Below are 27,493 nucleotides of genomic sequence, written 5' to 3' on the forward strand. Positions count from 1 at the left end.
ATAGATGTATTATAATCCCTCTGGGTGGAAGAAAGGTTTATCTACTCCTTGCAGAAAGAGCCAACAGGCTTCTAAAGTGAAGTGCAGATATGTTTCATTACGGTAACTTGTCCAACAAAGGAAGTACGATTCACAGAACACAGATAGGTTTGCACATTAAAAGGGAAACTCCATCCAAAAACATCCTTGTATAATAAAAAAAAATGTACCCACTTATCTGCATTTATTATGAGCTGCCAAAGTGCTTGGTCTATCAAGATAAAATGTAATCTACAGGCTCCAAAGAATCAGTGACCTTTGGTAGAGATGTAACTGGCCTACTGGGTCTAATGGTGAAACATTTTTTTAGGGCCCAAAAGCATGGGGCAAAAAAAGCAGAAATCTGTGTGTGCATTGAACCACTTATTTAAAGTACTGTAAGTGACAGAAAGCAGCAGTGGTGCACTTGAGTATAATTCTGTTTTCCAGGCAATGGAGACAGCTGAGATGCCCCACAGGCATTCCTTTGATGGCTTTGATAAGGAGGCCTTATGGAGAGAACCTGACAAGCTTGTCCAGGGATCAAAATGCATTCCTTCAAATAGATGCTGGGTTGGAAGATGGTCAACCTTCTGTTACATAAGAACACCCACTAGTACTATGGCACACATGCACAAGTGACTACAGCTGTAGATGGCACAAAGGCAAACATTTAGCACCTTCAGCATGGCTGAGTTAAAAGTTATGCTTGAGCAGCACCAATCTCAAACCAGTGGCTCTCGAGCAACATGTCACCAACCCCTTAGCTGTTGTTCCCAGTGGCCTATAATCAGGTGTTTATTTTTTAATTCTTGGCTTGGATGCAAGTTTTGTTTGCATAAAACCAGATATGTTACCAAATAGAGCTTTAGGCTGTCAGCCAATCGCAGCCCTTATGTGGGACTTTTTTCATGCTTGTGCCGCTCCCCAACTCTTTTTACAATTGAATGTGGCTCAGGGATAAAATAAAAGTTGGGGAACCCTGTTGTACAGGGTATTAGAAAAAGAGATGGCTCTGGGTTACTTAGTAGGGGCACAGGAACTTGATGGAACTGAAGCTGGAAACTCAACCAGGCCTCAGCACTGGATAGGGCCCCAGAGGAGGTACAATAAGTGCATTGTGAATGAGTCAATATCCAGTATGCAGAGGTTAAGTCATAGAAGAGAGGTGGCAATGCCTGGAAGCATGGGTGCTTGAGTGTCGCCAGAACCAATGTTATACTGACTCGTGAATCTCTAGTTTATACTTGTCCACTTTTCTGTCCTGGTACAGTCCAGCATATCAGGGAGCAAAAGGGCAATGGGTGAGCGCAAGTGGCTGTCTCGATGTTGGCAGGAACCATAGTTATGCCTCTGTCCAGGACTGGAACAAGGGGTAGGCAGAAGATGCATGCGCCTAGAATGCAATTTTGGGCGGGCGCTGGGCACATAAAGGTCACCACCACTCCAAGAATGTACTGTATTCAGTGGCATAACTAGATGGGCCCCACAGCAAATTCATTTTAGGGCCACAAAATATACAGAGGTTGCACTGTCTCATGGGCCCTCCTATACATCTTGGGCCCCCTGCTTCCTCTGTAGTTACGCCCCTAACTGTGTCCCATAGTAAAATATTTTTATGGCCCAGAAGCATGGAGCAAAAAAAAAGCAATTCTGCTTATGCCAGAGAACGAGATGGATTGACGATGACACCTTAGAATAACCCACTCTAATCTCCCTCTCACGCAATGTTACATCACTATTCACATCCAAGATTGACTTGTTATGGTTTCATACAGTGCCACCATCACAATTGTACTGGGGCCCAGTTGTTTTTAAAGCTAAGGGGGTCCTGTCACATTCTATATGGAATTGAACTGGGGACCTGCTATCTTCTGTGCTGCCTTCTTGACACTGCTCTATCTGAGCAGGCAGGAGGTTGCTTAGTTCATGCTTTGGTTGCCTTTATTTTCCAGGCAGGCATTGTGAATTCACCTGTGGTCAATTGGCCACAGGTGCTCTGAGTTTGCCATCAGCGTGGCTACAAGAACCCCTGCTCTGCACTCTCACATTGTCCGTTGTAGGTCAAGCTTGCTTGTTCCTCTATGCTGATTACCAATTCCAGCTCCTGAATTCTGATTTGCTGGTTCTGACCCCGGGCCTGTTCCTGACCCAGCATTTGCCTCACTCCTCAGTGGTTGATTTTCTGGTTCTTATCCAGCCTGCCTGACTATGATTATTCTGTCTCTATTGGCTCCTTCCCTGCTGTATGTTTGGCTCCATTGCTTACTCCTGTGGAAGTTGCTGGATTCTCGTGAGGTAAGACCTGGCGCTAAGGGCCAGGTGGCTATTATAGGCAGAAGATCATGCCTAGACCAGAATCCAGTGACTTCCCCAGGAGTTTGGGTTCACCATACGTGACAGGGCCATGCTGAGCCTCCCTTGAGTTGCAGAAGTCGCTGAAAACTGCGAAAGGAGCTGGAAGCCACCAAATGGAGTCAAAAGCCACAGATGGAACCGAAAAACATTGAAAAAGAGTCAAAGTTGACCTTTAAAGGTAGGTTCAACTGAACACCAATGGTCTTTCTTTTATTTTTATAGCACACGGCAATCATTTTTTTTTACTTTTATGGGGGACCCTGGCCACCAATGTATTACAAAAACTTTTATAGGGACCCTGACCCTAAAGATACAGGATTCAGTAGGTGATGTTACTGAATGTTATGAACATTGTTGAGTATTTAGGGCATGCATGTATGTATGTAACTCAGTAAGATATGCATCATGACTAATCCTGAAAAACAAGGTAGACTTACTGTCACTATTTGCCTCCAATGGCCAGGAGCCAAGAGAGAGCCGCAGGCGCCTGAGAAACAGGTTACTACCATGTGTAAATCGCAAGTGACAGTTATGGTAAACAGTTAATGCTAAAAGGGTCAAAAGTCTTAGGACTGCAGGCCGGCTTGTTATTGTGACTAGTAATACATATGTATTTCTTTTAGTAATCTGGCCGAGTTTGAAAGAGTAATATAAAGAACAAAATGGTTGACTGGACACAGGCCAATACCCAGAGGAAAACATTTACAGCAACACGGTGACATATTCACAAATGGCCCTTTGCACCTGCATAGACAGCTTCCTGGATGGGGCATTGGAGAAGGGCGTCCTACTGGGATGTACACATAGCAGCCTAAATCTGGTCTGGATGGCAGTCGACTGAGAGAATGTAGACTGGAAGAACTTTCATAAATTCTAGGTGGTATTTAGGGAGCGTGGCCATAAAATGGGCATGGGCATCTGTTCATTGATGCGGTCCCGCGCTCCGACAGCCCGTTACCCTTCGCTATGATCCGTTCATTGGGCCCTAGGGCCCACGTTTGGATCAGCCCGGTATCGCCCACCTCAAGGTTGGCATATCGGGTAGAGATCTGCTTGTTTAGCGACATCTCTCAGTGTATGGCCACCATAAGACCTAACTTAAATTTTGATGGGATTGGGAGAATCTCTATATCCCTTCTCCCATCTTTCCTTTTGTATCCATGCATTCTTGGCCTGGAGGCACCACTGTGTCAATGACTATTTCTGTTGATGTGTATTATCATAACCCTGGATACAACAACAAATACACCATTCACAGAGCCCAGAGTTTTGTGTGGTCAAGGAGAATCAATGCTGGGAATTCTCCTGCACTACATTTTATTTTGTAAGTTCCAGGAATTTATAGATATATATATATATATATCTCTCACGATCAAGGGCTAAAACAGTTTTTTCTGTAAGGATCGTAAAAAAGTTCTTATATAAGGGATACAACATGTGTTTATTATACGTATGAAATGGGAGAAGGGACGTGCAAGGGTTTAAAACCATATTGAGGTAATCTACCAAAACAGTGGCTTAACTATAGAGGAAGCAGACCCCCACAGTCACAGGGGACCCAGGGACCTGGGGGGCTCCCACTATAGCTAATTAAAAAAAACTCTCCTCCCCAGCCGCTTTCTTACCTGTGGCAGGGAAGGGGGACACAAGTCGGGCAGGTCTAGGTGCGGAGTTGGCGGGGCGAAGGTGGGACAAGGACCAGGGTTGAGGTAGGATGGGAAGTGGGCAGGAGGATGGGGATCAGAGTACACTGGGCCTCTCTGAAGATTTTTTTGCAGGGTGGCCCTGCACACTCTAGTTACACCACTGTACCGAAATCTGCATTTATTTCACCAGGACAGAAGAACATTTCACAGGAAGGGAAAGCCAGGATAATCCTTCTTGTTCTGTCGCTGGATTGTGGCAGGCTCAGGGGAAATAAAGGGAAATTCTAATTTACAGGGCAAGAGTAGTTGATTAATGGAAAAGTATCCATGTCAAGATGGTAAGATCACAAAAAGATGACACAAGAGCCAAGGATCTGTCAAAGTTCTGAATAAATTTGTTCCTAAAAGAAGATCCTGGAGGTTACAAGGAGGGCTCTTGGTGTCAGAGCCCCAGTGGGCCCCCAATTTTCCAGTTCGACGTTGGTAGGGGGTTGTAGGTTTGATTACAGCCGTGGCACTATCTGCATGTAGTTTGTATGTGTTGTATGGTTTCAAATATAAGTTTTCCAGTTCAGAAATGATGGATTGATTCATTGAAACAGTGGCAGGCAGATGACAACATTTTGCTTATTGCCTTCCTCCTCCTAATGGTGGTGATCAAAATCCTCCAGATGCCATTAACTTACTAGAACATGTGACAAATTGGGGCCACTATTAGAAATTCCAGCTAAGTGGGCTGCACTGATTACATTCTATTGAAAGTAATGAGTTTGCAATCAGTGCGGAACCGAAAAGTACATGCATGGATCTACACATACATCTTGTATGTCCCATGGAACAATCCACTGGATCAATGCATTTATCCTTGGATAAGGCCAGATTGTTCTGATTGTTGTTGGTCTTAATGGGTTAGATATCCAGCAATTCTTGGTAAAGAACCAACAAAAAAAACATAGCACGGACAATACAGAATGCAGCACCTGACGTTTAGCCCCGATTCCTTTCTTCCCTACAGCCCCAACTATCCCTCATCAATATTACATGAAAGGAAGACCTATTCTGATGATGGATAAAATGTACTATTCTGTACAAATCCATCCTCTGTGTTGTGTTTGCATTTTGAAAGGTTGCCGACTTAGGAGCAAATTTACTAAAGCGCGAAGCGCCGAACGCTAGCGTTAATTCGCTAGCGTTGGCCATTTTCGCTACTGCGCAAATTCACTAACGAACGCTGGCGTAGTTTCGCTGGTGTTACTTCGCAACCTTACGCCAGGCGAATCTTCGCTAGCGACGAAACTACGCAAATTCACTAACTTGCGCAGTGTAGCGAACGCTACCTTTTACGCTAGACTTCCTTCGCCACCTCAGACCTGGCGAAGCGCTATAGAGTAGATAGGGATTGTTTCAAAAAAAGTCAAAATTTTTTCTAAGTCCCAAAAACGCTGGCGTGTTTTCTACATGACGGGTGATAGGCTGAAAAAGATCGAAAATTTTTTGGGGCTCCCCTTCCTCCCCCCTACATTTCCTGACTCATGGCAACTTACCTAGACAGTGGGCACATGTGTAGGGCAAAATAAAAATTTTATTGGCTGATTTGAAGGTTTTCTAGGCATTTGTAGTGCAGATACGTGTTCCTCCATTGAAATTTGAATTTTGCGCCGTATGCAAATTAGCCTTCGCTAGCGCAACTTCGCTTTATAAAGCGAAACAACGCTAGCGCAACTCCGCAACCTTTCGCTACCCCTGTGCGCAACTTCGCATTTTAGTGAATTTGCATAGCGCTGGCGAAAATTCGTCTGGCGAAGTGCGGCGAAGAGCGGCAAAGTTGCGCCTGGCGCAACTTCGATTCTTAGTGAATTTGCCCCCTTAGAGAGAATTTTTGTTCGATCCTTAAATTCCCTGCACCAAGGAGAACATTTTGGTGGGAAAAGTCAGAATAAGCCATAAATCAATGATGCCTTCTGTTTTTTACATTCAACCCTAAAAAAAGCTTGGAATGTTTCTTAGAATCTGTACATCCTTTTCAGGAAAAATAACAAACATTGTTCAGTCTGATTTTGAGTCCTGTGCAGTTAAATTGTAGCTGAGATTGCCCATTATATTCAGCAATTTGATAAATAAATCCTACCTAGGTTGCAGGTTGATGGACAGGTAGTTGAGAATACCCCTATTGTAAATGCCACCAATTTGCCTCAGAAGGGTGTTAAACTTCTCTTCCTGACTCCAGGACTTGTCGCTGGACCAGTATTATATGCTAAAGGTGGCCATAGACGTAGAGATCCGCTCGTTTGGCGATGTCGCCAAATGAGTGGATCTCTCTGCGATATGCTCATTGAGGTGGGCAATATTGGGCTGATCCGATCGTGGGCCCTAGGGCCCAATGATCGGATCATAATGCTGCCAATACGGGCGGGATTTTAATAAACGATTTTAACCTGCCCGATTGAGATCTGCCCGACTTTTGGCCAGATATCGATCGGGGAAGGCCGTCGGATGGCCCCACACATGGGCCAATAACTGCCGACTTGGTCTGTCTGGCAAGGACACACTTTTCCCCCGCCCTTGAGCTAGCTGTGACAAAACAACTGTAATCAATGCTGAAAACATAACAATGGAAACCCCTTCTGCGTGAAATTGACATACATACAGAATATAAAACATCAATCAACCACTGGAACTGACGGAAGGGTGGGTGCGGCAGCTACACCAGCGCTCTAGGATGCGGAGGGAACAGGAAGAAGGTGAGGCGTTGCACTTCTTTAAATAACAGCCCTCCCCCCATCTGTTGCCCTCCAATCCCGTTGTGGACTACCAGCCCCAGAAATCCCTTCCCCAGCCGACCATCCCTCCCCCCAGTCTCTGGCACCTTCGCTAGCCTCTTTGGTGCCCTACCATACCAAAGTAACTAAGACAGCACCCCAAATATCAAATATTTGCTTTCATAGTTCAACCTGCAGCTGTCAGAGAAAAAAAGCCACTCACTGGTTGGTGACTGCCCATGGGCAAATTTGCCCAGTGTTTACTAATGAGCCATTGTAATGTTTTTATCCAAGGCTTCTGCTATGTTCTTGGGGAGAAAGGAATGAATGAAAGAGAGACACTGTGGGTCAATTACCTCCCATGAGCTTTGTTCTTCTAAACTGGTATTTATTCCCTTGTCCCCGTGCCAGTTTTGTTTTTTACAGGACTGGGAAACGGGAAGGGATTTTCCACATATGAAAAGATGAAGACAAAAGGCAACCGTGAATTAAAGCAACACCTCATAAATAATAAAAATGGAGCAGACAAAGTCTGTTGGGCCCCAGGCCTACATTTACAATGTCCTTGGCCCAGTGCAATGTTGAAAATAAAATTCACAGAGCTGTATGTGTCTGTAAAAACCAACGTAGTACAGGTATGGGACCTTTTATCCAGAATGCTTGTGACCTGGGGCTTTCCAGATAAGGGATCTTTCCATAATTTGGATCTATATACCTTAAAGGAGAAGGAAACCTACCAAGGCAGTTTATAGCCAATAGATTTGCCACAATAGTGCAAGCTAGAATGCTATATTTATTCTGCAGAATGCTTTACCACACCAGAGTAAACCGCTCTAGAGTCTCTCTCTGTTTGTTTAGGATAGCAGCTGCCATATTAGCTTGGTGTGATATCACTTCCTGCCTGCGTCTCTCCCTGCTCACTCATAGCTCTGGGCTCAGATTACAGCAGGAAGGGGATTTTGCTTCCAATAAGGATACATTATATCTTAGTTGGGATCAAGTACAAGGTACTGTTTTATTATTACAGAGAAAATGAAACTCATTTTCAAAAATTTGGATTATTTGGATAAAATAGAGTCTATGGGAGACAGCCTTTCTGTAATTCAGAACTTTCTGGATAAGGGTTTCTGGATAATGGATCCTATACCTAGTGTTTTTTGCCACCTACATAATATTCCAATCACATTCAAGCAACTGGGATTTTGAAGTTTAAGAGATCCTGGGTGACATAGAATTGATGGGATTATATTCCCGGAAAATGATTTACTTAGACGACGTGTGGGAAGACAGTGTGATTTGCTCGCCATATAGGGGGATAATAAAAAAATAAAGCATCTTGCATTGTTCATTTTAAATCACCTGTTGCAACTGACTGGACATTCCAGTGTAACCTTATGTCAAGGGTCCATTCCCGCATAGGGTTGCCACCTTACTGGCCTGTGGTGGAAGGGGCGATGACATTATATAGAGACATCATGAAAAAGTGGGAGTGAGGATCAAGGGATTAAAAAGTTGGTGACAAGTAGCAGACTGATAGGTGGCAGCCATATAGCCTACAAGGAGATCCTCAGGTCATTCAGACCTTTATTTTAGACCCCCCCCCACTGGACAGGGTTCCGTTGGACACTCTATAATCCTGGACCCAATGTTTAATGTCAGTAAAACAACCAGTACTGTCTAGAACAGAGATCCCCAACCTTAAGAACCCGTGAGCAACATTCAGAAATAAAAGGAGTTGGGGAGCAACACAAGCATGAAAAATGTTCCTGGGTGCCAAATAAGGGCTGTGATTGGCCATTTGTGGATCGACAACCTACATTGCTGCTCTGTTTGGCAATACTCCTGGTATTTATACAACCAAAACTTGTTTCCAAGCCTGGAATTCAAAAATAAGCACCTTCTTTGAGGCCACTGGGAGCAACATCCAAGAGGTTGGAGAGCAACATGTGGCTCAGGAGTTACTGGTTGGGGATCACTGCTCTAGAGCCTAATTAACCATGCAATATAAACATGTCCTCTTTTAAGGAAATAGGAACATCTCTTTACCATGGCTGTCTATTGCCGACATTCTATAGGTGTTTTTTTTAAGCCACTGGGAAAAGTGAAAGAAGTGTCAGCAACTAGAATTTGGAATTGTTGATGAGGCCGGTTGTGGGTGTTATTGATTTTCTGCCATTATTGTCTTATTGAGTGCCTAGCTATGCGCACAATAAAATAAACCTGGGGTGTGAGTAATGAGGTGCACTACATTAAGTTATTGATTGCCATTTGCAAGCTATTTCCAGTTTATTCCGGACCCCCCCCCCTGCAGCATTTAATCCCTTTCAAGTTGCTTCAGCAGGTGGAACCATACAATGAATGTATAATAGAGATAGTTAGACACAGACATGGCAACAAAGGACTTAATGCTTGTGGCATATATTGGCTATTTCAGCTCTTGAGTCCTGTGCGGAACCAATTTCTAAGACCTGGACCCGACATCATCAAAAGTGGGTGGGGACAAAAGCAAGTTTTGTAAAATATAAACAATAATAGACAATAAAAAATAAGATAAGAAATTTAGATGAGACCCGCAACCCGAAGACCTGCGACCCACAGGCTCGCATCTATACCCGCACCTTAAAATCCTACCCTCATTCCGCAGGTGGACACTTTTTTTGCGGGTGACCCATGGGTACCCGACCCTCTGCAGGATTCTATCTTGAGCAAGTGAGCAAGTATCATTACTTAACCCCAAAAAATAATTATTTGTCTAATAAAATCAAACATAATTCTATGTTTAATAAATATATATTGGGAAGTTGCTTAGAATAATGTTTTCTGCGTATCGAAAAAGTCGGTGCAGGAAAAATCTCCACAAAACTGTGAAACATTTTTCGAATCATACAAATTTTTCAAGTTTAATGCCGGAATCGTACAATTCTTTCGAGTTGTCGCCTGAAAACAATTGGATGAAAACCAGAGCAGATCATGACATCTTCAGATTGCAAAAGGGACATCTGCCATTGACTTCTACATGACCTTGACATGTTTTAGCTGGAGTATTTTTGGATTCAGATTTTTAGCAGTTACAATAAATCTATAAAAAAAATTTTTAGTTTTTTTCCCTCTATAAAATTGAGTTTTTCTCTTTAAAAACTCGACCTGAAAAAATGGAGGTTTAATTAATAGGCCCCTATGTGCCCTAGCACCTTGCCCATGTTGTCTGCCCACTCCTGCTCCTTCAAGCTCTCTCTTTACTTCTTCTCTTGCTGATAAATAAATTTAGTTGCAGTTGCAGCATGGAAAGAGACTGTGAGAGTACCTGGGGGTCTAGCGGTGGTGCGGCGGGGACACCCGTTGTTTGCCTTCGTGAGTCGAATAGTAATGGCACATGCGCATGTGCCTCTTCCGGGATTGACACGGAGCTGCGTCTGACATCATCACACATTGGTGAGAAATGTAAATATTTAGAGGCCCACGCTCGGCAACTCATTGCCCAATGTAGTTCTATTTTCAATAGTTCCTGGGTGCGATTTCTAGTGTTTCTGATCTTTTCTTGACCCTGCTTGTCCCTGAACAAGTCTAGTTTGCTGTCTGTCCTGACCTCTGCCTATGTACTGACTATTCTCTTGGATTACTGCGAAATTGGTGTATTGACCTGGCTTGTGACTTCGACTACACTCCTGTCTCATCATTGTGTACTGTGCAGCCAGTCCCTTGACCACTCTCTTTGTTCTCCGTTCCTGCTGCAAACATTCGGTTCCCTATAAGCAGAAGAATGAGCCGTGCCTGGGACCAGGGGCGATCCTGGCCCCTCCGCCGCCTGAGGCAGCAGCAGTTGCTGCTTCCCCCCCTCCCCTGGAAATTCGCTGTTAAAGTACCAGGAGCAGCATTTTTGCTGCCCCTGGTACCTAGTGGGGTGCTGCCGCCTGAGGCGACAGCCTCAACTTGCCTCACTGGCGAAGCACCTCTGCCTGGGACCTTGGGGTTTGTTTTGGGTTTGGGATACCGAACGTAACAGAGGCAGATTAGAAATGTTTATAATTCTAAAATCCTACTGAATTCAATTCTACTAGCTACTAAATACCATTCTACTAACCTACTACCTAACTGGTATCTGGTTGTTAGGTTTACTGAAAATTAATTAGCCCTTTAACAGCTTTACTAAATATGCTCATCCATAATCCATAAATGTATGTTTCTGTTTGAACGTCAAAGGCAAGAGCCCTGACCGGTAATTCCATTAACATATACATTGACTGCTACATCTCAGCTAGATTTACGTACATTTCCAAGAGCCAACGTCTCTGAAATGCACTTGCAGTTGTATTTATAATCAGCCCACAGAGACTCTCTAAAACCAACACATCTACCAAAAGACTTTGTGCTGATCTTTCCCCAATGTGCCCACCAACGGCAGGGCTATAATGGGTTATAATCCGAATGTTTGGCCCTAGGAGGAGCAATGGGCTCAGACAGGTCATTCCCTGGAAAATTAAACCTTCCAGATCGATATGGTGGCCAGATATCGATCGGGAAGACCTGTCGGAAGACCCAAACACAGGCAGATAAACTGGTGAATTAGTCTAAAGGACCGATATCGGCATCTTTAATCTGCCCGTGTATGCAACAGAACAGTTACATTGCAATGAATCCATCAACTACAGGCTACAAAATAAAAGCTGAGATCTCACTTATTGATCTGAATAAAAGTAACCATTCATGGGCCAATAAATTGCTCTAAGTTGCCAGCTTATTGACCCTTGTATGGGGTCTTTCAAATGGCATACCTGACTGATATCTGGCCAAACATTGGGCAGATATTGGGCAGATTTGAAAATAGGCATATTGATGTGGTTAAGGTTACCACCTTCTAAAAAAAAATTTCAGATGCACTGATGTCCGTAAAAAAAAACGAAACAACGCAAATGTTTTACCACCAGCAATTGACTTTACCGCCGGTGGGAAAGCATTTGGAGGAGGCTAGCTGCCCGCATACCTCCCAACTGTCCCTTTTTCGGAGGGACAGTCCCTCTTTTGACAGCTCAACCCGCAGTCCCTCATTTGTACTGGAAAGTCCCTCTTTTCTCTGCACTGAACAGCCAGAAAAAGAAACAAAGTTTCTCACTTATTGGCTTTTAGCAGAGAGCCCAGAACAGCTAACAGGTGCAAATAAGATACTTTGTAACAATTTTGAGACACAAAAACACAGTTTAGATAAGGAGAAATATTTTCAAACTTTCATAACCTGCCAAATTTTGTAAAACAAACATGGTAATTAGGGGGTGTGGCCACAGAAAGGGGTGTGGTCAAAAAATTGCTGCGCTACGTGCGGTATAAAATTTTTTGTCACTCTTTTTGCTTCCAAAATGTTGGGAGGTATGTGCCCGCAGGAGTGGAGATTAATTACGTGCGACTAATCTCCTCATGCATCATTGCCAATGAAAGTAGGGATTGGGGGACAACAGGCAGGTTTACCTGCAAATACATTCAAATTAAATTATAATACTGGCCCGATAATTGGTTGGTAATATACCGGTTGCCAGCCAGATGAGAACCCTAGCTGTGACATTTCTGCATATGCTTAAATCATTGTCCTAAACTAAATTAGGCAAAGATCCAAATGACTTGGTTTTGCATTGACTGCCGTTTATCATCTATGTTAGTCAATCAGCCCCACAAATTGATACAAAATTCCCTCCTTTGTGTCTCTTCAGTCATTCAGTCCCAGAAGGTTCAAGCTCGGATGAATTATGACCTGTGTCAGAAAGAGGCTTAATCGCCACAAAGCACCAAATGTCACCCACCTTGCCACTTCTGTAAGCAATCAGCAGCCAATCAAAAACAGCCCTGAAAGTCAGAAATGGTACCCTTGGGGATCACTGGCTGCAGATTATTTAGCTACTGTATATCCCACTGACAGAACTGGTACCTACTAATGGTATATAATGGTACCTGGCACAACCATTAATAACTATTAAGGTGTCTCTGTTGGAATATGTATCCATTTATTAAGACTAATACGTTCCATTTGACTTTACCTTTGCTCAGTGAGCTTATAAAACTTGATTGATTGATGTTTCCTTCTAACACTGCGGGAGAATCATTTGCACTACATTCCTCCCTTTCTGATATAGAGCTAGGAGTATAGTAGGGTGAGACATTCAGACCCCCAAGTTTCTCAGGATACACAACCTGTCTACTCTTATCAAGACACTGAATCTTTTACATAATATCCACAAAGCCCCAATATGCTCCTTTACAGATAAGCAAGTGTGATTGGACTTTAAAATGATCCCTTAAATTATCATATCCCCTAGCCTTAGGCTGCTGCTCACTTCAGACTTTGTAGCAGTGGATATTTTTATTATACATGACAGCCGTCTCTTTGGTGCTATTCGCAGTAGCAAAATCAAAGCAAGGGGAGTTTCAGATTCTTTGACTTGAAGGCTTTTCCAGCCGCACACATCACCCTGTGGAACGTAATTCACTAGTGTGAACAGGTCCATACAGAATAAAGCTGGCCATAGACGCAAAGATCCGATCGTACGAATCGTGGATTCGTACGATTTTCGGACCATCTGTGGAGAGTCCCGACATTTTTCGTCCGTCGGAGATCGGTCGTTTGGTCGATCGGACAGGTTAGAAAATTTCTGTCGGCTGCCGATAATATCTCTGCGTGTATTGCCGATCGTACGATTCAGAGGGAGACTGTCACTAGTGTTGTCAGACATAAGTATCGTACGGTTGCTGTCAGGGGCAGAACATTGGGTGATCTGTTCTATTTGATCGGAATGGTAAAGACTTTGATCTGAATGGTTAGTGGAGGGTCGGGAGATGGGAAAGTCCGATCGTACGTTGATTCGTACGATCGGATCTTTGCGTCTATGGCCAGCTCAATGAACCATAAACATGATTAACTCTATAATCTGCACTGTGTTAAAAGAAAAAGGGATTTAGGTGTTCCACCTTTAAGGGCACTGGTAAAAAAGGATGGGGATTTTTAAGGGTGTGGCACCCTCGTCATAACTCATATATTAAGAAACCCCCGAGCTAGGCAAAATTGCCCTTTAAAGCTATTTTAAGGAGAAGTTTACATGAAACTAATTTACAAGGCGTAGTTACTTTGTATGATTCGTAACTTTGTTTCCTTATGTGCACACCACATATTCACCAAAAATTTTGGAAAATCGTCAGAAGCACGGTTTCTTTGGCTTCGGGAGTAGTTGTGCGCATGCTTTCCGCTGACATCACATACCCAGAAATTTCTTACCTTGTTATTCTTTAATGATATACAGTAGCACTGACGTATTCTGCTTTCACAGTCCCTTCCCAGAGGCTATTATCCCCCCTGTTACTATAGGCACCATCACTCCCTACTAATACTATACTTAATACGATACTATACCTGCTATCCCACAGTCACCCTCCCTTCCCAGAGACTATTATCCACTGTTACTATAGGCACCATCTCTCCCTACTATATCTGCTATCCCACAGTCACACTCCCTTCCCAGAGACTATTATCCACTGTTACTATAGGTACCATCTCTCCCTACTATACCTGCTATCCCACAGTCACACTCCCTTCCCAGAGACTATTATCCCCACTGTTACTATAGGCACCATCTCTCCCTACTATATCTGCTATCCCACAGTCACACTCCCTTCCCAGAGACTATTATCCACTGTTACTATAGGCACCATCTCTCCCTACTATACCTGCTATCCCACAGTCACACTCCCTTCCCAGAGACTATTATCCACTGTTACTATAGGCACCATCTCTCCCTACTATACCTGCTATCCCACAGTCACACTCCCTTCCCAGAGACTATTATCCCACTGTTACTATAGGCACCATCTCTCCCTACTATACCTGCTATCCCACAGCCACACTCCCTTCCCAGAGACTATAATCCCACTGTTACTATAGGCACCATCTCTCCCTACTATACCTGCTATCCCACAGTCACACTCCCTTCCCAGAGACTATTATCCCACTGTTACTATAGGCACCATCTCTCCCTACTATACCTGCTATCCCACAGTCACACTCCCTTCCCAGAGACTATTATCCCACTGTTACTATAGACACCATCTCTCCCTACTATACCTGCTATCCCACAGTCACAGTAGCTATTATCCCCACTACTATGCCTATGCAGTCCCACACAATGTTTAAAAGTTTAAAGCTGCCCAGTTATGGTGAAAAATTAAACTTCTCAATCCATCTATACTTATTGTAAACGGCATTAGTATTGTATAATTTATCTACTTACAACTTTTGATTATTTTATGTTTAAAACGTTAAAATGAACAAAAGCTGCTATATTCTTTAATGAACACTTGAATAGATTTCTCTGTTTATTACTGGATGTATTGATTTCCTTATGTGCAAAGAATAGTTTTTTTGGAATGATTGAGTGCGCTGACAATCTGTCTCTCACATGCACATTATCGGGGGCTCTTAGCAGATTTCTACCATTCACTTGTATTGTATCACAGGTAAAACATTTCAAAAGGTAACGCGTGAGCCAGACGATTACAATAAAAACCTTTTTAATGAATTAAGCCGGGTTAGGAAATTAGTGTCACAATATTCCTGCTGTGCTTCCTAATTTTGCAGAGCTCAAGCTGTTTTTTTTTTAGACAGAAAATCCCTGACCTTTAGCTGATAAGTCTATTTTCTGCTGAAAACTGCACATGTGGCTTAATGGGCACAGATCTATGTCTTTGAAACCCTTTTTACAAATGAATGAATTCTACAGAAATCAAATACAATAAAACCATTAGCCAACTTACCTTGCTAGAGAAATCTGTACAGTTCCTTCCTATTTATCAAGGCATCTGGTTTAGTATTATTAGGATTTTTCTTTAAGGAAATCCAAAATGTCAAGTGTAGGAGTAGAGGGTTGACATGTCAGTGTTACATTCTCATGGCTCTGCAGCCCCTAGAATCCCATCGGGAAAAGGACAATGTACAGTAGGAAGGAATTGAGGACCCAGCCATCAGCCTGGACTGTTGGAGTTTTATGTTTGGCAGGAGAGTGAGACTGATAGTTGTGCACTCGCAGGGAGGAGGAGAAGGGAAGGGTGGGTGGGTGTTTCACACAAACACACTCACATCCAGGGGTTGGCAAACATCTCAAAAGAAACTCAGCACTTGATTCAAGCTCCAGTTCATAGCCTTTGCCTCTTCGTTTAGTAAAAAAAAGAGATGAAGACACTTATGTAGCTGGGAAATAGGAAATATTCATTGATCTTTTTTTGTGTGCTGGCCCTTTAAAGGCAGAGGCAAACGCTGCAATTCGGGGAGATTAGTTGCCCCGAAGAAGAGGAGACTAATCTCCCCGAATTGCAGCGTTTTATCTCCCCGAACTGCCTCCCCTGCCTTCCCGCCGGCTAGAATGTAAATCTCCGGCGGGACGGCACTTGGAGCATTTCGTTTTCCGAAGTTGCCTCCCGAGGAAACTTCAGACGACTTCGGAAAACGAAGCGATCTGAGAATGTAAATCTCCAGCGGGATTGCACTCGGAGCACTTTGTTTTCCAAAGTTGCCTCCCAAAAAAGACTTCTGCAAACAAAGCGTTCTTAGTGCCATCACGCCGCCGATTTACATTCTAGCCAGCAGGAGGCAGTTCTGGGAGATTAGTCGCCCCGAAGAAGAGGAGATTTGTTGCTAAGAGACTAATCTCCCGGAATTGCAGCGTGTGTCTCTGCCCTAAGTGTTCCATCATTAGTTCTGTCTACAGCCACATGAAGAGTTACACAATTAGGGCCGGACTCGATGATGAATTTTGACCCGACACGTCGCAATGCGACTAAACGCAGCTGCGATTTCATCCGACAGTCGGATCAATGTATTTGTAACATGCGATTTCTCCTTCACTTCCGTTTTCAGTAAACCATCCGACACGTCCCATGCATTTAGTCGCATTGCATTGGGTCAGCGAGTCCTGCCCTAAGGGAACCTACGTAAACAGATTGGGATTTCAGCAGGTCGGCAGATGGCATATGAATGCCATTATAGCAGCAGGGTATCTCCCTGGTATATCCTTAGTCATTAATTAGCCTGTTAATAAGTTCCAGAGAAAAAGGAACAAATGCCAAAAATAAACTGAAGAGTAAATGTTTTTCTGTGGCTGGATGTGGAACATGTCAGGGGCAGATTAATAAATAGGCTACCTTAGGCTATAGACTAGGGGCCAATCATTTTCCATTATTATTTTTTATTTTCTTTAAAAAGTTTGTTTTTATCTGCTGGCCGTGGGTCCGGGTTGAGACGGGTGCACAGTCAGTACCTGCTGGGAAAAGATTAATCTAATCTTCTCCCAGCACATACAGACCGTGCACCCGTCTCAACCAGACCCAGCAGCACTGATAAAAATATTTATTTTAAAGAAAATAAAATAAAAATAATAGCTGAAAGAAAGCTAGATCATTGACCACTTGGGAGTAGGAGTAGTCCAGAAGGGGAGTTTGTGGCAAATGTAGCGAGGGGCCTCACATCTCATTAATCCGCCACTAAATTTGGGTATGTGCAATTAATTATGGTCATAAGCAACTGAGAAAGGACTAGGTGCACAGGACATTTTGAAATGCTAAAATGCTCTTGTGCAGCAGTCACCGACCCCCTTACAACTGTCTGACAACCTGCTGAAGGCGGATCTGCCCAATTGCGTTTTATAACCTGCCCAGTAGGAAATTTTCAATTAAATGATACTGTCTCATGTCTGGCAAATATAACTACAAGGGCCCAATTTTACCATACTTCAAGAATGCACGAGATCCAATCAAAAGGTCTGAGGATACCTCCAACGGTCCCGTTTTTAGAGGGACAGTCCCTCTTTTTACAGCTGAACCCGCAGGCCCTCGTTTGTACTGGAAAACCCCGTTTTTCTCTGCACTGAACAGCCATAAAAAGAAACAAATATTCTAACTTAATTGACTTTTGGCAGAGAGCCCAGAACAGCCAGAGCAGCAGATAAGATACTTTTGTGACAATTTTGAGATAAGCAAATAAGTAATTGTAACAATATAAGATAACGGATCCCTTGGGAAAAGTTAGACTCACAGCTTAAAGGGCAATTCACTTTCATTAGAAAACTGTAATAACTGAAAAAAAACACAGAGCTGTGTTCAAACTTTCATAACCTGCCAAATTTTGTAAATGATGATAATTAGAGGGTGTGGCCACAAAATGGGTGTGGGCAAAAATTTCGCTCTGCAACTTTTTTGTCCCTCTTTTTGTTTTCAAAATGTTGGGAGGTATGCTATCCCATTATCTTTAATATGGGACATTACAGCAATTGTTCTATTTAATGAGCCCCTTTATTCTTGGGTGTGTGCATTGGAGCTGATGTTTAATCACATGCCATGCGATACTGCTCAATAATGCAGTCAGGCAAGTTTTTCTCTTATAAACTGTACACATAATGGAATGCCTTGCTGCTTTACTGCCTTTGCGCTCTCTCTCTCTCTATACTGATCAGCTAAAGCCTGCACGTTTTTTTTTGGCAGGATTTTCTCTATAAATTTCTCTTCTAATACCAGAATTCCCCTAAGCTCTTCCAGTGCAGAGTCATGCAGGATGTAGAGCATTGCAGCTCCATATTGTGTGACCCAATCCTGCAGCAACTCACAGTAAGGGCCCAATCTGTGACCCCTTAAAGGAGAACCAAACTCTAAAAATGAATGCCATATTTTATACACTGAACGTATTGCACCAGCCTAAAGTTTTGGCTTGTCAATAGCAGCAATGATCGAAGACTTCAAACTTGTCACAGGGGGTCACCATCTTGGAAAGTGTCTGTGACACTTACATGCTCAGTGGGCTCTGAGCAGCTGTTGAGAAGCTAAGCTTAGGGCTCGTCACTAATTATCCAGCAGAAAATGAGCTTCCCCTGTAATATAAGCTGATGCTGCAGGGCTGATTATTAAATTCTGATGCTAATTGCACCGGTTTCTGTGCTACCATGTAGTAATTATCTGTATTAATTACTAATCAGCCTTATATTGTGACGTTTCTATTCTATGTGTACTGTATATTGTGAGTGGGTCCCTAAGCTCAGTAAGTGACAGCAGCACAGAGCATGTGCAGTGAATCAGCAGAAAAGACGATGGGGAGCTGCTGGGGCATCTTTGGAGACACAGATCTTTACTGCTAAAGGGCTGTGGTTGCCTTGGGCTAGTACATTTTTGACCACACCCATTTTTGTGACCACACCCCCTAATTACCATGTTTATTTTACAACATTTGGCAGGTTATGAAAGTTTGAACATATTTCTGTGTTTTTTTTTCAGTTATTACAGATTTGCTAATGAAGGTGAATTGCCCTTTAAGCTGTGAGTCTAACTTTTCACAAGGGACCTGTTATCTTATATTGTTACAATTACTTATTTGCTTATCTCAAAATTGTTACAAAAGTATCTTATCTGCTGCTGTGGCTGTTCTGGGCTCTCTGCCAAGAGCCAATTAAGTTAGAAACTTTGTTTCTTTTTCTGGCTGTTCAGTGCGAAGAAAGTTGGAACTTTTCAGTCCAAACGTGGAACTGCGAGTTGAGCTGTCAAAAGCGGGACTGTCCTACTGAAAACGGGTCAGTTGGGAGGAATGCTATGGAGGAACAGACCCCCATGGTCTGGGTCCCCCTGCAACAACTTTGGTCAGAAGGTACTTTTTCCAGGATAATGCAGCCATGCACAGTGATGCCAGTTTGAAGGGCTATCATAAGGGATCAACCTTGATGTTGTGTAGTGGCTTAGCCACATTATTATCATAATCTTGTAACTACAAACCTCTAATTATTCACACACAAAAAAAAACCAAAATACAATGTTTGCCGTTTTTGAGTTTTTTAAACATGTATGGACAGATCAGTTGCAATAATAATTTTTTTTAATTACCCTTGGAATGTTCCCACACCCCACCCTTTGTATTTTCGCTCTATAATAGAATATGATAACACGAGTCACTTTTACTTATCCCATAAGAGGGCCACTACATACCTCCCAAATGTCCCATTTTTCGCGGGACAGTCCTGATTTTGACAGCTCAGCCCGCAGTCCCGGGTTTGTTACTGAAATGTCACAACTTTCTCTTTGATCTCCTGTACTGAACAGCCAGAAAAGGATAATATGTCTCTAACTTAATTGGCTTTTGGCAGAGAGCCCAGAATAGATTCTTAGGTACTTTTGCAACAGTTTAAGATAAGGAGGTCTCTTGGGAGAACAAGGTGGCCATACACGTAGAGATCCGTTCATTTGGCGATTTCGCCAAACAAGTCGATCTCTCCTCGCTATGCCCTAGGGCCCAACGATCAGATCATAATGCTACTAATAAGGGATGGTCAGATCGCGGGGCCGCATCTACAAACAGATCCAACGGGATTTCTAACGTCTGGACGAATTTCAACCAGTTATCGGGGAAGCCCGTCAGAGGGCTGCCGATAAGCTGCCGGCTAGGTCAACTGCCAACTGGCCCGTGTATGGCAATCTTATAACTCACATCTTAAAGGGCAAGTCACCTTCATTAGCAAAACTGTAATAGCACATAAAACCCACAGTAATGTGTTCAAACTTGCAAAATTTTGTAAAATGAACATGGTAATTAGGGGGTGTGGCCAAAAATGTTTGCAGAAAATTAGCAGAATAAAATCTCACAGGCATTACACATAGCAGCTTCTAAAAGGAACTTTTTTGTCCTAGAAAATGTGAACAAATTATACAAATGTCATCCCACCGGAGTTTCACATTGTAGGGAAGGCATTTCGGGGAGATTAGTCAGCCGAAGAAGAGGAGATTTGTCCCCCTATTGTACTGCTTAGATCACATAAGGGCATGTAAGTTCCACTGTTACCCATTAAACATTTATTCCAAAATACTTTGTTTTATTAGGAACAAAGTTATGCAACGGAGATAAGCCCAGTGTTCTCAGTGTTGGCTTTGGGCCAAGCAAAGCTATCCACACATTACACGCAGGGTCCGTTTTTCAACAATCAGAGCCCTGTATTAGACCTCCCACTTTCAACACGGTCTGCAACTAATGGGCATTTTCCTCGAATGGGGCCCACAAGGACCCTCTAATGTGAAAAATAACAGACCTGTCTTGCTTTATGTTAACAAAATGCAGAGCAAAGCATAATCCACCGATCTATATCTCAGGGGTGCCCAAAAGGTAGACCTTTATTTGGTGATCAGTAGATATTAAGACACTGTCAACAAACAGTTTGTCTAAATCACCCTCCTATTTCATGATTTTCATTCAGATATTTTTTATTCTAAGGTTAAATAAGAAATAGTTGTTTGTTAAACATTGAAATATAAATTCTTTCATCAATCAATATAATATTTAAGTAATATTTCATTGAACAGAATGCTAACAATGCTTTTATGGATGTAGATCATAATGGGACAACATCACTAAAAGTAGAACCAGCATTAGTAAAGTATGGGCACCCCTGCTCTACAGATAGAACTTTTGTTTTTTCTTCTCTACATGCAGAGATACTATCGGCAGCCGACAGAAATCTTTTAACCTGTCTGATCGACCGACCTCCGTGGGACGAAAAATGTCGGGACTCGCCACACACGGTCCAAAAATCGTACGAATGGAGGATTCGTACGGTCAGACCGGGTTGGACTGGGGGACCCGGGGCCCACCGGGACTTGCTGTCCAGGGCCCCCTCCGGACCCCCTGGCCTCCCTATTGCGACGCCGCACAAAGCTGCACAAGAATCGCATGGTGCGCATGCGCACACGGAGCTGCACGGAGCGCATGTGCCCACAGAACCGCACAGAGTTGTGCAGCGCCCCAAATTGGTTTTTATTTTAGGACCAGGAGATCAGGAGAGGGGGCGGGGGGCACACCGGGCTTTTTCCCAGTATCCCGCCGGGCCAGTCCGACCCTGTGGTCGGATCTTTGTGTCTATGGCCAGCTTTAGAAGTGACAATTACGACAAATTCCAATTGTGAATTATCCAAACTCGATTCAAATTTTAATTCGAATTTTAATTCGAATTTTGAGATTTATCAAACCTATACCCTTGAAATAATACTAATTCAACTATTCGCCACCTTAAACCTGCTGAGTATGTATAGAAGTCAGCGGGAGAGGTCCAGTGACCAATTGAAGATGGTAATAGCCTTCCTGACATTCGAGTTTTTTTCGGAGGAAAAAATTTGATTCGATTTTAGTCTAATTCGATTCGTTCCAGTTTTAGATATTCTATGTATTTCTTAAATAACCTCCCAATTGAATTCGAAGTATATTCGAATTTATTAGAGTTTGGTATTGTTCTATGTTGCCTCAAAACTACATTTCCAACAAGTAAACAAATTCAGTCTAAGCATTGGTTCTCTCAGGGCTTATGATTGGTTGCTTTAGGTATAGTTCTCCGATTTAGCCTTCTAAACACACCACCACTCCATGCAGATTTTGCTAGTCACCCTGGCTCACTGATTGGCCAGTTAATAGAAAATATGGAAGCCTCCAGGGGAACAGAAAACCACTGTATGTATTAGGGTGGTGACACACGCTAAGATTCCGGAGAGATTAGTGGCCCAGCAACAAATCTCATCTTCTTGGCTGACTAATCTCCCCGAAAATCCTTCTCACCGGCTAGAATGTAAATCGCCAGCGTGATGGCACTCGGAGCACTTTTTCCAAAGTCGCCCGAAGTTGCCTCAAGGAAAAACGAGAAGCGCTCTGAGTGCCATCCCGTTGGCGATTTGCTTATCTAAGAAAACAGAGATAAGGTTTTAGTTCTACACTTTTCACTTGGGAATGCAGTAATTTGCTGATGGATGAAGCTCGTATCATTTCCTTTGTTCTGGATCTTTCAATCTCTCCCAGATCTTTGTTTGTCTTTTCTGTAAGTTGCTTGGTTACCGTTATGTACAGTAGAATGGCGCCTAATAAACGGTGCGGAGGTGCAGAACGTAGATGACTTATAAATGTAAATACCTCGGATTCTAGTATAGAATTTTTATTAAGGTTTACTTTTCCCTTTAATTTCAATCAGAATAGAAAGAGGATATTGCTGTATTTACTGAAGACCTGGAGTCAGATATATTCATCGGAATTTGGTTTAGAGTTATTTATTCATCACTTGAGTTAATATTCGCCACTAATTAAATATATTACATTGTTGCATTAGCAATCTCCCCGAATCTCCCCGAATCTGAGTGTGTGCCCTGACCTTTATGGCAGGACCAAAAAAATGGGTACCTATAGATCACCATAATCCCCTTTAAATGTGCTCCTACAAAATGTAATATATTTAATTAACTTGGGGTTCCTTACCTTTAGGGTCAGGACACACGATCAGATTTGGGGAGATTAGTCGCCCGGCGACTAATCGCCTGTTCTTCGGGGCGACTAATCTCCCCGAACTGCCTTCCCGTCTGGTGCACCTATTTAATTACAAGATTAAACCACACTAACAGGTCTTCTTCCATGATTATAGAGTGATTTATTCAACGTTCCAGCCCTTGCAGTCGGGCGCTCTTCGGGAAGTGCAAAACTATACACCACACGTATCCGGCTGATACATTGGACCATACCTGTACTGAAGGGTTACAATGGTGTAAGTGCGATAGAGCCGATGTTACCCCCTGCTGAAGGGTTTGAGGGTTTTTACGCTATTTCATTTAGGGATAAATTGGACTGATTAGAAAGGGTGTTTTGCCCTATGATATTTTTAATTTACACAGAATCGATTTTGGGGGTTTATATAAGATTCACTATATTCCTTATAACTTATGTATATACTTGATGTATACAGGGTTGAACTGGGCCGGCAGAACACCGGGTGTAATACCGGTCGGCCCTGGCCCTCACGGGTCCCGCCGACCTAGACACACACCCGTTTGCTGACGGCACTGGCCTGTGCTGTCTCCCGATCTTCTCCTCTGCTCCCAATCATGGCCGCAACTAGAGATGGGTACATGCGGGGGGCCAGGAGGGGGGTTGCACCTGGGGCAGGGGGTCTGGAGAGGGGTTGTGCCTAGCAGAGCTAGGCCAGCCAGGCACACTAGGCAACCTGGCTTGTCCCGGTGCCGACTAGACATGTGCATTTACAAATTACCGTTGTGCACACATGCGCAAATTGCCACTCGACTCGCATGCGTGAATGCAGAAGCACAGATAGACCGAGCAGCTAGAATAGAGTTGGGGAGAGGGGACCGGACATAGGGTAGGCCTGGGGCCCCCCCAGCTTTGCTCCCTAGGCACATGCCTACTCTGCCTAACCCTAGTTCCGGCCCTGGCACCTGGAGACGGGGGGGGGGTGAGGACCCCTGTGTCAGAAGCCCTAGGGGGCCTCGGAACCACAGTCCGACACTGGATGTATACAGTGTCGGACTGGCCCGGCGGGACACCGGGAAAAAACCCGGTGGGCCCCGACCCTCGTGGGCCCCCACCGGGCCAGACCCCCTATACATATAAAAATTTTGGAGAAAAAAAAGTTTTCGCCGATGCGCATCGCCGCTCGCGCATGCGCCCGGGCCCCCCAGTCCGACCCTGGATGTAAATATTTAATAGGATAATAAAGTCACAGGGTGAGATTATGGCCACAGACCACGTCATCACTTAGCTTTTTTGGCACCTTTCTTTAATTTTAAAAAAGCACTGTGTTGTGTATAGTTTTGCACTTCCTGAAAATGGCCCAAGTGTAAGGGCTGAAATGTTGACTTAATCACTCTTTAATCATGGAAGAAGAGCTGTGAGTGCAGTTTAATCTATATACATAATATCTATCTATATCTATATCTATATCTATATCTATATCTATATCTATATATATATATATATATATATATATATATATATATATATATATATATATATAGTAGCAGAATGGCTGATAGGATACCTGGGAAAGTCCTGGAAACAGTTAATGTTTGTCCCAGTTTCTGTTAGAATAGTTTCAGGCCATGTAGCCGGTTCAGGTTTTTCTTGCACTCAGGTGGGCTAATTAAAACAGTTTACCCAGTGTGGGAGTAGCTGAGAAACAGACTGGGTTTTCCATGCTGAGTTTTCCATGCTGAGTTTTCCATGCTGAGTTTTCCATGCTGAGTTGCAACTGGAATATCATCAAGTGACTAGAGGAAGGAACTGGAAAGGACTTTGGGACTCAATTCTGCTAATGCTGTAAGTGCTGAACATTTTTGTTTCTATATACACCAACGTGGGTTTGTGAGGGGGACTGCTATTCCTGTGTTGAAGCAAGTGTGCTGAACCTGTTCATTTTTGTTTATAATAAAAGCCAGGCAAGCTGCATAAAACTGTAAAAGGTGGCCTTTGACTCACATGAGAAATGATTAAAATCAGATACATGATGTTATGTCAGTAGCTCAATATATTATGGGTATAATTGGCTTGGAAAAAGTGTTGATAACATGCCCAAAACCACCAAAGATCTTGTGAACTGGGATTATTATAGTACTATTATTATAGTTCATGGAAGCATTGCTGAGTCATCACATGGGAAGAGATATGCAGTGGTTTTGGCAGGAGCCAACAGAACACCCCCCTAATGTGCCTTTTCCTTCCCATCTGCAGTATTCTCAAGTCACTTGAATTACTATACCATATGTTCCTGTCCTTTATTGTAGGAGGGTCCCATAAGGCTATCCCTATTTGTATTATTTATGTGGATATACAGGCCCAGACTGAGCCGTTTAGCCAGCAGTGGTTGCCTATATTAAATCAGTCTGCCATTCATTTCTACTTCAGCATTGTGTAGAGTAACCATCGTCATCTTGTCCCTCATAAAATCAAAAAACTTTTATACAAAACAGAAATTCAGTAATTGTCTGTAGTACGAGCAGGCCTAGTCAGTCCAATATATCCAGGTGATTTTAAACTACAACTCAAAACACACAAGCTTTCAGCCTTCATTTTGTAGGGTAGAACTGCACAATGCGCTTACCTCTGTTCCGACATGACGCGAGGAAGCACAGGCGGCACATCGGATGCGCCGAATCTAATGTCAGTAATAGGAATGTCGCACGTAGAAACTGATTTCATAAATGAAATCTAAAGGTGGCCATGCACGCACCGATATTATCGTACGAAACAAATTTTCTTACGATATTCGGTCATGTATGGTGGGAGACTAGCCGACCAATATCAGCAGAAGACTTGGATATCGGTCGGCTCATCAATTGGCCAAGGTGGAAATTTTTGATAGCGCGCCTTTGAAGGCATCTGAATATCGGCCATTATTAATCAGGGTTGGACTGGGGGGCCCCGGGGCCCACCGGGACTGCTGTACAGGGCCCCCTCCGGCCTCCCTGCCCTCCCTGCCCTCCCCCTACTATGAGGCGCCGCTCGGTGCGCACACATGAGAGAGCGCTCGGCACAACACGCACACGCCGAAGGTGCCTAAATCTTTTTTTATTTTGTGGAATCCCATGTGGGGAGAGGGGGTCTGGCCCATGAGGGTCAGAGTTGTTTAGAATAATTTTTTGGGTTTACACTCCCTTTAATTAGTCTATGCTGCTGGTGTTTTCTATATTGAAGACCTGTAAATATAAAAAGATGAATCTGTATCACAGACACTTTGTGAAACTTCAGAAGTCATTTAGTCCATCAGGGGTTGAATTATTACATTTTGTAATCCATTTACTTTCAATTTTCAGTAATGTTTTCTGCTTGCGCTACCTCTCCTATCAAATGCTGCTTCCAGTTATGTTTGCATTCGGCAAAATGCCTGGAAATCTGAGTATCTGTTTGTTTCATTAAAAATGTACAGTGTTTTTTTTTGTTATTTGTAAGGGTCTGGCCACATGGGCAGATTCTGGGAGATTAGTTGCCAGACGACAAATCTCCTCTTCTTCGCAGTGACTAATCGCCCCGATCTGTCTTCCAATGTAAAATGTAAATCGCCTGGGGGTGGAGCGCTTTGTTTTCCAAAGTCGCCCGAAGTTTCCTCATGGGGTAATTACCGGCGACTTTGGAAAATGAAGCGATCCGTGTGCCTGCCAGTGATTTACATTTTAGCCAGTGGAAGGCAGATAGGGGAGTTTAGTCGCCGCGAAGAAGAGGAGATTTGTCGCCTGGCGAAAAATCTCCCCGAATCTGCCCATGTGGCCAGACCCTAAATGTAATTGCTGTTGAAGCCGAAGAAGGAACAGGCAGGTACTGCTTTCAACAGCATTTCTATTTACAAATAACGTTCAAATCACTGAGAATAATTAATGAACCAGGTTGTTTGAATGACATTTTCTTTTATTATGCAGAAAAACTGTTTTTGGATGATGATGCCTTTTAGGGCCCTGTAGCTTGGGGAGATTAGTCAGCCTGCTATTAAAGGAGAACTAAAGCTTAAATAAGTAGCTAGAAATGTTGTACAGCTTAGCTTCTCAACAGTTGCTCAGAGCTCACTGAGCATGTGAGTGTCACAGACACTTTCCAAGATGGTGACCCCCTGTGACAAGTTTGAAGTCCTGATCATCATTGCTGCTATTGACAAGCTGGAACTTTAGGCTGGTGCCAGTGGCGGAACTACCGGGGGAGCAGGGGGTGCGAGCGGGCCAGGGCCCGCACCCCCTCAGGGCCCCCCAGCAGCCCGCACGCCACTGAAAATGTGGGCGGTACGGAGAGGGCGGCGCCCAGCTACGCATCACGCACCAGGGCCCGCCCCCTCTAGTTATGCTACTGGCTGGTGCAATAAGTTCATTATATAAAATATGCCATTTTTAACCATATTCATTTTTATGGTTTAG

At 43.4% G+C, this 27,493-nt stretch overlaps 1 protein-coding gene across 1 annotated transcript in view; it reads right to left on the reverse strand.

Annotated features, from left to right (window-relative positions):
- avpr2.L (arginine vasopressin receptor 2 (nephrogenic diabetes insipidus) L homeolog) overlaps positions 1 to 15,857 on the reverse strand; it is a 39,017-nt gene extending 23,160 nt beyond the window's left edge. The window contains exon 1 of the mRNA XM_018241467.2: positions 15,569 to 15,857. The gene's annotated coding sequence lies outside the window, so the exon portion shown is untranslated. The remainder of the gene's footprint in view (positions 1 to 15,568) is intronic.
- Between the last annotated feature and the right edge of the window lie 11,636 nt (positions 15,858 to 27,493).

Source organism: Xenopus laevis, chromosome 8L (assembly GCF_017654675.1).
Source record: "Xenopus laevis strain J_2021 chromosome 8L, Xenopus_laevis_v10.1, whole genome shotgun sequence".
Classification (NCBI taxonomy): domain Eukaryota; kingdom Metazoa; phylum Chordata; class Amphibia; order Anura; family Pipidae; genus Xenopus; species Xenopus laevis.